Source organism: Podarcis liolepis (genome assembly GCF_965112155.1).
Source record: "Podarcis liolepis genome assembly, chromosome: 1".
NCBI lineage: Eukaryota > Metazoa > Chordata > Lepidosauria > Squamata > Lacertidae > Podarcis > Podarcis liolepis.
The window spans coordinates 77,996,053-78,004,923 of record NC_139554.1 but is presented as its reverse complement, the minus strand read 5'-3'; positions in this window follow the sequence as shown (position 1 = coordinate 78,004,923).

Genomic DNA, 8,871 nt, shown 5'->3' with positions numbered 1-8,871 from the left:
CCTTGTGGCTCATGAGAAGACCTTCCCCAGAGCCCAAAGAGCACACCAGTGAGAGCGGAGAAGAGACTGGAGGCATGGCAGGGCTTTGTTTGGCTGCTCCGCTTCACCTTGTTTTTGGTATGGATCAAAGAGAAAATGGTACAAAGGGCATTTAAAGGGTGCTCCCCACTTTACATGATTTCACTTATGCATACAGGGGCCCTGAACACAACCCCTATGTAAATGGGGGGACAAACACATCTGTATATAATCTGCTATATGTTTGGGAAATTTGCTTGTCCATTTGCTATGAGTTTGGGGACAGCTCTTAAGATATCATTACCAAATTTTGCGCAATGTTTCCTCATATCAAGGAACAGGTTTTCATCTATGTTTGAATATACAACTGGATGCCATTTTGAATCAAGATGGTGCACCGAACCTTTCAAAACTGCACTGATTTGAACCACCAATTGCAAAACTTAACTGATTTGGGAATTTTAAGCTACGCCGGGTACAAGGCTCCTATTGGAGAATAAGCATGATGCAGAGTAATCCTTGTTGCACTACACTGCATTGCACTATATCTTTGGTGATCACTCGTAGCCGAGTAAGATTGTCTTCCATAAACACGGTTTTAACAATGAGACTGTGACTGTGGAGGCCGATTCTGGACCCCCAAGTCCTTCCACAGAGGGGACATTAGTTCCCGGGCAGGAGTTGATCCTGGTGAGGGTTTGCCAAGCGTGCCTTCCTCTTAGCATCTTTCTCCCTTGCGTTCTGAGTTCAAGTGTCTTCAAAGTCCATGACACCTTTGGTAAAGGCTGTTCTCCAACTGGAGCATTCGCAGGCCAGTGTTTCCCAGTTGTCTGTGTTTATAATACATTTATTTAAGATTTGCCTTGAGACAGTCACTATATAGGCAGCAGGTGGTGCTGTGGTCTAAACCACTGAGCCTCCTGGGCTTGCCGATTGGAAGGTTGGCAGTTTGAATCCCCATGATGGAATGAGCTCCTGTTGCTCTGTCCCAGCTCCTGCCAAACTAGCAGTTCGAAAGCACGCCAGTGCAAGTAGATAAATAGGTACTGCTGTGGCAGGAAGGTAAACGCTCTGGCTTCCTTCATGGAGTCCCATTGCACAGAAACAGCTTAGTCATGCTGGCCACATGACCCAGAAAGCTGTCTGTGGACAAACACTGGCTTCCTTGGTCTGAAAGCAAGATGAGCGCCACAACCCCATAGTCTTCTTTGACTGGTCTTAACCATCCAGGGATCCTTTACCTTTACCTTTTTTACCTATATAGGCAGCCAAGTCAACCAGCACTACCTATTATTCTGGAGTGGACTTAGTGAAATTATTCCCTCTTTATCAATTGTAACCACAAAGGCAAATGAGTAAGGAGCAGCCTTCCCATCAGGTTATTCTGCACCACTGAACACAAAGCTCATATGCCTTCGGGCTGGCCATATCCCAGAGCAAATACTGAGCACAAGAAGATTCCTGCCAGGAATGCCAAAAGACATTTCAAGGGTCAGAGAACAAGGTGTGTGGGGCCAGAACATTCCTTTGTCATGGAAGCCTAGCCTGTATTGAGAGAGTGAGTGCTGGCACTTGTCCCCTTGTTGAGACTACGGCAGCATGAGAGCATTGAAAGCTTTGATACCACGTCATCTAACTTCCCAGCAAACCAATCAGAATGAATGCTCAACAAAGAGGTTGCAGGGAGGAACCCTAAGTCTCAAACATATTGTGGAGCCCATCTTAGACATAACATGGTTGCATGCATCCAGGCCCCCGTTTGCTTTCACCAGGGGAAAAAATGACCCAGTCTGCAGATGTAGCAACCTAACTTCCTACCCATGTTAAAACCACCAAAGACTTACCAGAACTCAAGATCCTGAGCATTGGAAGACTCAAGATCTACCCACTTTGGAAGAATGGCAGATGAAGGTGATAGACTATATGGGACTGGCTGAAATGACCGGCAGAATCCGTGACCAGGGGAAAGAGACGGCGGAAGAAGACTGGAAGAAATTCAAAATATACCTTAAAAACATTGTAAAATTAATGAATGCTAAAATGTCGTGGTTTTTTTTTTAAAAAAAGGAGATTACAGCTGTAAAAGATTAAGTGTGAGGATTTGCTGAAATAATTTTTGAAATTGGGATGTAGAAAGGGGAGGTATGGGGAAGTCGGCGAAGTAAGGTTTAAGAAAAAGGCACATGAAATTATACATGTTTGTGTGTTTTTGTTTGTATTGTGTATTGTTTGTGTTTATAAAAACTGTGAAAAACCAATAAAAATTTTTATAAAAAAAACCACAGAACTCAAGATCCTGTTTGGAAGTGTTGCAAGAATATTTGTGTTTGCTTGTTTATTCTTTGTGGACATCCAAGAAAGTTTTTAGCAACCCGTTTTTGTTTGGATTTGTGTGTTTTAGTATGGTAGCCTGTGTTATGTTCTGGGTGTAACACAGGTGTTATGTAGTGTAGTTTCACCCTGGGCCAACAGGGGGATACTGTATATAGTTTTCACTCAGGTCTGTAGATAGTTTTCACTCAGGTCCGCGTCTGTTATTTTAGGCGGGAACTCTGGGCTGTTGTGGTTACAGTGTTGACAGCCGGCTGCCTATAAATACAGGCCGGCTGAGCTGTTCGCAGTCAGTTCTATTCCAGCTTACCATAATAAAGAGCTACTTGAAGAAATCGCTGTGCCGGCTGCTATGTCAACCCACGACTTAACACTGGCGACGAAGGTGGGATGGATGGACACCAGAGCACAGCCAGATGCGGCCAGCCTCTGAACTGAGCTGAATCACTGAGCTGAATCACAGAGCGAAATCACTGAGCGAAATCACTGGGCAGAACCAGTTCAGAGCTGACTGTTCTGGCTAGAGCACTGTGTTCCATCCATCGCCCTTCACGCCGGCATCGGAATCATGGCTTCACTTGTGCCTCTACCGCCTTTTGCGCCAGCCTCTGAATCATGGGACTCCTACCTCGCTCGGTTCGACTGCTACCTCCAAGCCAACGAGCTGACAGAAGTATCACAGGAGCGGAAGCGGGGCCTATTCCTCAGCCTCTGTGGGCCTGAGGTGTTTGAGACGGCCCGAGCGTTGGTTGCGCCTGAAGCAGTCCAGGCAACACCATGGGACACGATCCAAGAGAAGCTCCGCAACCACTACGCACCAAAGCCGTCCAAGATTGCTGCCCGCCATGCGTTCTACCACCGGAACCAGGCAGAGGGGGAGGCTGCAATGCACTGTGAGTTCCGAGACTTAGACGATGCCCTGATGGATCGAATCGTCTGCGGGGTCCGGGACATCCATCTGCAACGGCGCCTCCTAGCCAAGCCAGACCTCACGCTACAGAAAGCCATTGAGGAGGCTGTGGCCTCAGAAGCTGCTGAACGCTCCGCCCAGGAGATCCGCAAGTCCAGCAGCCCGCGTCTTGCTAGGGAGCCAGTTCCGGTGCATCATGAAGAGGCCAGCAGTGAGGAGGCATCCTCCAGTGAAGACAATGACGTGCACCAGACAAAGCGGGAGCGCAGGAAGTTCCAACAGAAGTCCAAGGGCCAACCGGAATGTGCTGGCTGCGGAGGCAACCATTCCCGTGCCAAGTGTCGATTCAGAGACGCCATCTGTAGGAAGTGTTCCAGAAGGGGCCACATCGCTAAGGTCTGCCGATCAGCTCCGTCTGACACCCCCCCTTCATCGACTCGCAAGTCCAAGTCTTCACTCCAGTCTGCCAAGGAAAGTTGTTTCGCTCTCACCAACTGCCGCTGCCCGTCTGGAACCACGATTGGCCAAACCGACTCGCCTACGCGACGCAAGCTGAACGTCACGGTGCTCATTGAAGGAGCTCCATGTGACATGGAGATCGACACCGGGTCTGCCCTGTCCATCGTGTCATGGAGCTCCATCAAAAGACTGGTACCCAGAGTGTCCAAAAGGCAACTCGACTCTCACCGCGTACACCTGAGAGACTACCAGGGAAACGACATTCCCGTGGTAGGCGTTGGCCGGTTCCGGATCGCCTTCAAGGATTTTTCGGGCCTGCTCCGGTTGGTGGTGGTCGAAGGTCAGCGGCCAAGCCTCCTAGGGCTAGACTGGTTTGATGCCCTCGGCCTGGAAGTCACCGGCATCAACTGCATCTCTAACGCAGAGACTGAGGGTCTGGTCAAAGACTTTGCCGAGGTTTTTGACGGCACCTTGGGCCAATATACAGGTACGCCCATCTCCTTTAGCCTTGATCCACAAGTCGCCCCCATCAAGCTAAAGCCACGCCGGGTTCCCTTTGCTCTCAAGGCTAAGGTGGACGAACAACTGGACAAACTGATCGCCCAAGGAGTTTTGGAGCCGGTTGACCACGCAAAGTGGGAAACCCCCATCATCACGCCTGTCAAGCCAGATGGGTCGGTGAGAATCTGCGCTGACTACAAGTGCACGATCAACAAGGCACTTCAGCAGCACGCTTACCCGGTTCCTGTTGTCCAACACCTGCTGCATTCCCTGGGTGAGGGTAAGGTCTTCGCTAAGCTGGACCTTGCCCAAGCCTATCAACAACTGCCAGTCAATGATGCCACTGCTGAAGCCCAGACGATCGTCACCCACCGGGGGGCATTCCGTTGCCGCCGCTTGCAGTTCGGGGTGAGTGTGGCTCCTGGCATCTTCCAAAGCCTTATGGAGCGTCTCCTGCAAGGGCTTCCGGGCGTGGTACCATATTTTGATGACGTCTTGGTGTCTGCAGACTCACACCAGCAGCTGTTCGAGCGCCTCCGTGCCGTGCTGACCAGGTTCCAGGAGGCCGGGCTCAAGGTAAAGAGGGACAAGTGCCAGATCGCTGTTCCACAGGTAGAGTTCCTGGGCTATCTTATCGATGCCTCCGGTCTTCATCCAACCACATCCAAGATCCGCGCTATCCAGCAGGCCCCCGCCCCAAAGAACAAAACGGAGTTGCAGGCATTCCTGCGGCTGCTGAACTTTTATAACATGTTCCTGCCCCACAAAGCCACAGTGGCTGAGCCTCTTCACCGACTCCTTAGCACTAAGACGCCTTGGGCCTGGGGTCATCGGGAGACGGCGGCCTTCAACGCGGTCAAGGCTCTCCTTTCTTCAGACAGTGTGCTGGTACAGTACAGTGAATCCAGGCCGCTGGTCCTTGCCTGCGACGCCTCACCTTTTGGCATCGGTGCTGTCCTTAGTCACCGTTTTCCAGATGGAAGAGAAGCACCGCTCGCCTACTTTTCCAGGACACTATCTCCGACGGAACGGAATTACAGCCAGCTCGACAAGGAGGCATTGGCACTTGTGGCTGGAGTGAAGAGGTTCCATGAATACCTCTATGGCAGGACTTTTGACCTCATCACTGACCACAAGCCACTCCTGGGCCTCCTCGCCGGTGATCGTCCAACTCCACCGGTCCTCTCACCACGCATGCTGCGATGGACTGTTTTCCTGGCTGCCTACCACTACCGGCTCATCCATCGCCCGGGGAAATCGATGGGCCATGCCGACGCCCTCAGCTGTTGCCCTCTTCCAGCATTTGTGGAAGACCCGGCTCCAGCTTCATCGCTCCTTCTGATTGAGGATCTTCCGGCAGCGCCTGTATCGGCTGCCACTGTGGCCTCCGCATCTGCCCATGATCGCACCATCAGCCGGGTGCTCAACTGGGTGTGGAGGGGGTGGCCACAAGGGCCTTTTGCATCGGAGTTCCAGCCCTTCGCAACCAGACAACATGAACTCTCAGCTCATCGCGGCTGCCTGCTGTGGGGAGACCGTGTCGTGATTCCCCAGGGACTCCGTCAGCGCGTCCTGGAGGCTCTGCACGTTGGCCACCCGGGAATTGTCAAAATGAAGGCGTTGGCTCGGTGTTACGTCTGGTGGCCTAATATGGACGATGCCATCACTGCCTGGGTGTCCGCCTGTCAAGCGTGCCAGGAGTCGAGGCCTGCACCACCGGCAGCTAAGAGACACACCTGGGAGACGCCAAAGACACCCTGGTCGAGGGTGCACATCGATCTGGCTGGCCCCTTTCACGGCCGGACCTTTATGGTAGTGGTGGACGCCTATTCCAAATGGCTGGAGGTCGCCCTGATGCCCTCCACCACTACCGAAGCTGTCATCCGGGTGCTGCGAGGCCTGTTTGCAACGCATGGGTGTCCTGATGTCCTTGTCTCTGACAACGGACCGCAGTTCACGTCAGGCACGTTTGAGCGGTATCTTTTGGGACTGGGCATCCGCCATGCCCTAACGGCACCCTTTCATCCATCCAGCAACGGGCAAGCGGAAAGAATGGTGCGCTCGACAAAAGAGGCACTGGCGCGCCTGGACCGGGGAGACTGGCATGAGCGGGTCGCCGAATACTTGTTCGTACAACACATCACCCCTCATGCGGCCACAGGGAGGAGTCCGGCTGAACTGCTTATGGGCCGCCGCCTCAGGTCACCGCTCGACCGGCTACACCCAGACTTTGCCGTGGCTGAACCCCCAGGCTGTGCCAACACACCACGGTCATTTGTCCCAGGAAACCAGGTCTTTGCCCGGAACTATGTGGGGGACATCCCTTGGGTGCCAGCCACAGTAGTGGGAGTCACTGGACCTCGCTCGTACCAGGTGGCACTCGAAGACGGACGCTTGTGGCGACGGCACATAGACCAGCTTAGGCGCAGGGTTGGGGACTTGGACACTACCGAGGTGCCCCCAACTGCGCTTGCGGCTCCAGAAGAGACACGTACAGATGGCGAGGCCCCACCTACACCTCCCTCGCAAGCTGCCAGCGTGGAGCCGAACCAAGCCGTTTCAGAACAGACTCAGACCACTCCACTTGCGGAGGCTCCACCCACAGCAGCGGATCCAGGGGAGTTGGTTCCAACGCCACCTAGGGTCGCACCACAGCCTCAGCGAGAACTGTGTGGCCCTCCGGACTTGGCTACCAGTCCCCGGCGGTCTGGCAGAGTTTCCAAGCGCCCAACTTATTTAAAGGACTATGTTGTTGGACAGGTATCACTGTTGGTCTAAGTATGGGAAATGTAACCGATATGCTTTTGTGCTTAATTGAACCATTACGCGTAGTGCTGTATATAAGGAAACCATTACGATTGTAACTAACGCCTTATCTCGGTGGGGAGGGGTGTTATGTAGTGTAGTTTCACCCTGGGCCAACAGGGGGATACTGTATATAGTTTTCACTCAGGTCTGTAGATAGTTTTCACTCAGGTCCGCGTCTGTTATTTTAGGCGGGAACTCTGGGCTGTTGTGGTTACAGTGTTGACAGCCGGCTGCCTATAAATACAGGCCGGCTGAGCTGTTCGCAGTCAGTTCTATTCCAGCTTACCATAATAAAGAGCTACTTGAAGAAATCGCTGTGCCGGCTGCTATGTCAACCCACGACTTAACAACAGGCTTCAGGTAAAAGTTTACAGATGCCTTAGTTATATACTACCCTTCCATTAAAAATAAATTATCAGGGCAGTATACAGCTAGGGTGGCTGTGTTTCTACTTTACAGAGCAGGGTCCTCTCTTTGAAGAGCTGTATGGTCCAGATCAGCATGAAAGATAAAGGACCCTAAGAAAAGAGTGTTGCTGCTTGTCTAGGCCCAGTCTTCCCCACTATGGTGAGATTCATTGCCATACACACATACACACACACACACACACACACACACACAAGTCTGTGTACTCTTATGGATTGCCCTCCAAAAGTGGCCATCCCATTTAGGCTAGCAAAGCAAATCATCCGGCAGAATATGAAAGAATTCAGCAGAAACAAACATAACAGCTGGAAGCAAATATTAAACAGAATTTCAGAAGCCCAAGGTTATACAGAAGTTTTAAACAAAGCTGCTAATGGCATGAGGAAACGTAACCAGTGGTTTCCATCTTGATTCTGGGCATGAAGTTTTAAGGTGTCATACCGACACCTAGTGGTTGGTTCCAGTTATCCACAAAAGGTAGCTCAGTCAGACAGAAAACCAAACATTAGCACCTCTTCACATTCTATTATCCATTGGAAGGTGAATTAAAACAGTGAGTGCTTCCAGGCATGTGTGCACATGCCAGCCCACATCACCCTACTCAACCTCCCCATTTAATGCAGATTTACCTTTTTCCAGGGAAAATCTGGTAGTGTGTTGGGGGGGGGTAGAGTTTCTGGCAATGCCTCTTTTTGCAAAGTAACCCCTCATCCAGAAAAACAGGATCATTTTGCCTGACTCCAAACAGAGCACAATCTTCCCCTGAAAACCTACAATGCTCACCCATAATGCAAAAAGGAAATGATGCATGTTTCTGAAGATTATGTAGGGGAGATGCACTTCCTGAGTAAATATTTTAAGATTATTAGAATGGCACAATTCTACTCCAACATCCTACCAACAAACCAGGAATAAACTTTTTTTTGGGGGGGGTGCATACTTCAGTGTTAGAGCATTTGTGTTGCATGCAAGAAGGTCCCAGATTCAACTTCCGCCGTCTCTAGTAGGGCTGGGAATGTCCCACCTGAGACCCTGTAGAGCTGGGCTGCCAGTCAGAACAGGCAATGCTGAGCTAGATGGACTAATGGCCTGACACTATTTAAGGCAGCTTCCTATATTCCTTTGATCTAAGACCTTGATGTTATGTTCCTCCTTGCCAGCAATGGAGCTGGTCCAGTCCCTCTGGGGTAGCAGAGCCATCCTTTTCCTTCCTCATCATTGTCCTCCCCCCTTGGGATGCTTCTCCTCCTTGTCCACCTTGCTATATGGAGCGTTGCCTTCCCAGGCCCTTCCCCACTCATAGACTCTCTGCAAAGGAGAGCAAAATCTCACTTCTTCTCCTCCAGAGCCTCAGGCTTGACTCCTTTTCCCCCCTCTTGTCCAGCCCAAGGCTTTGAAGAGCACATGGTGAAGTGGTT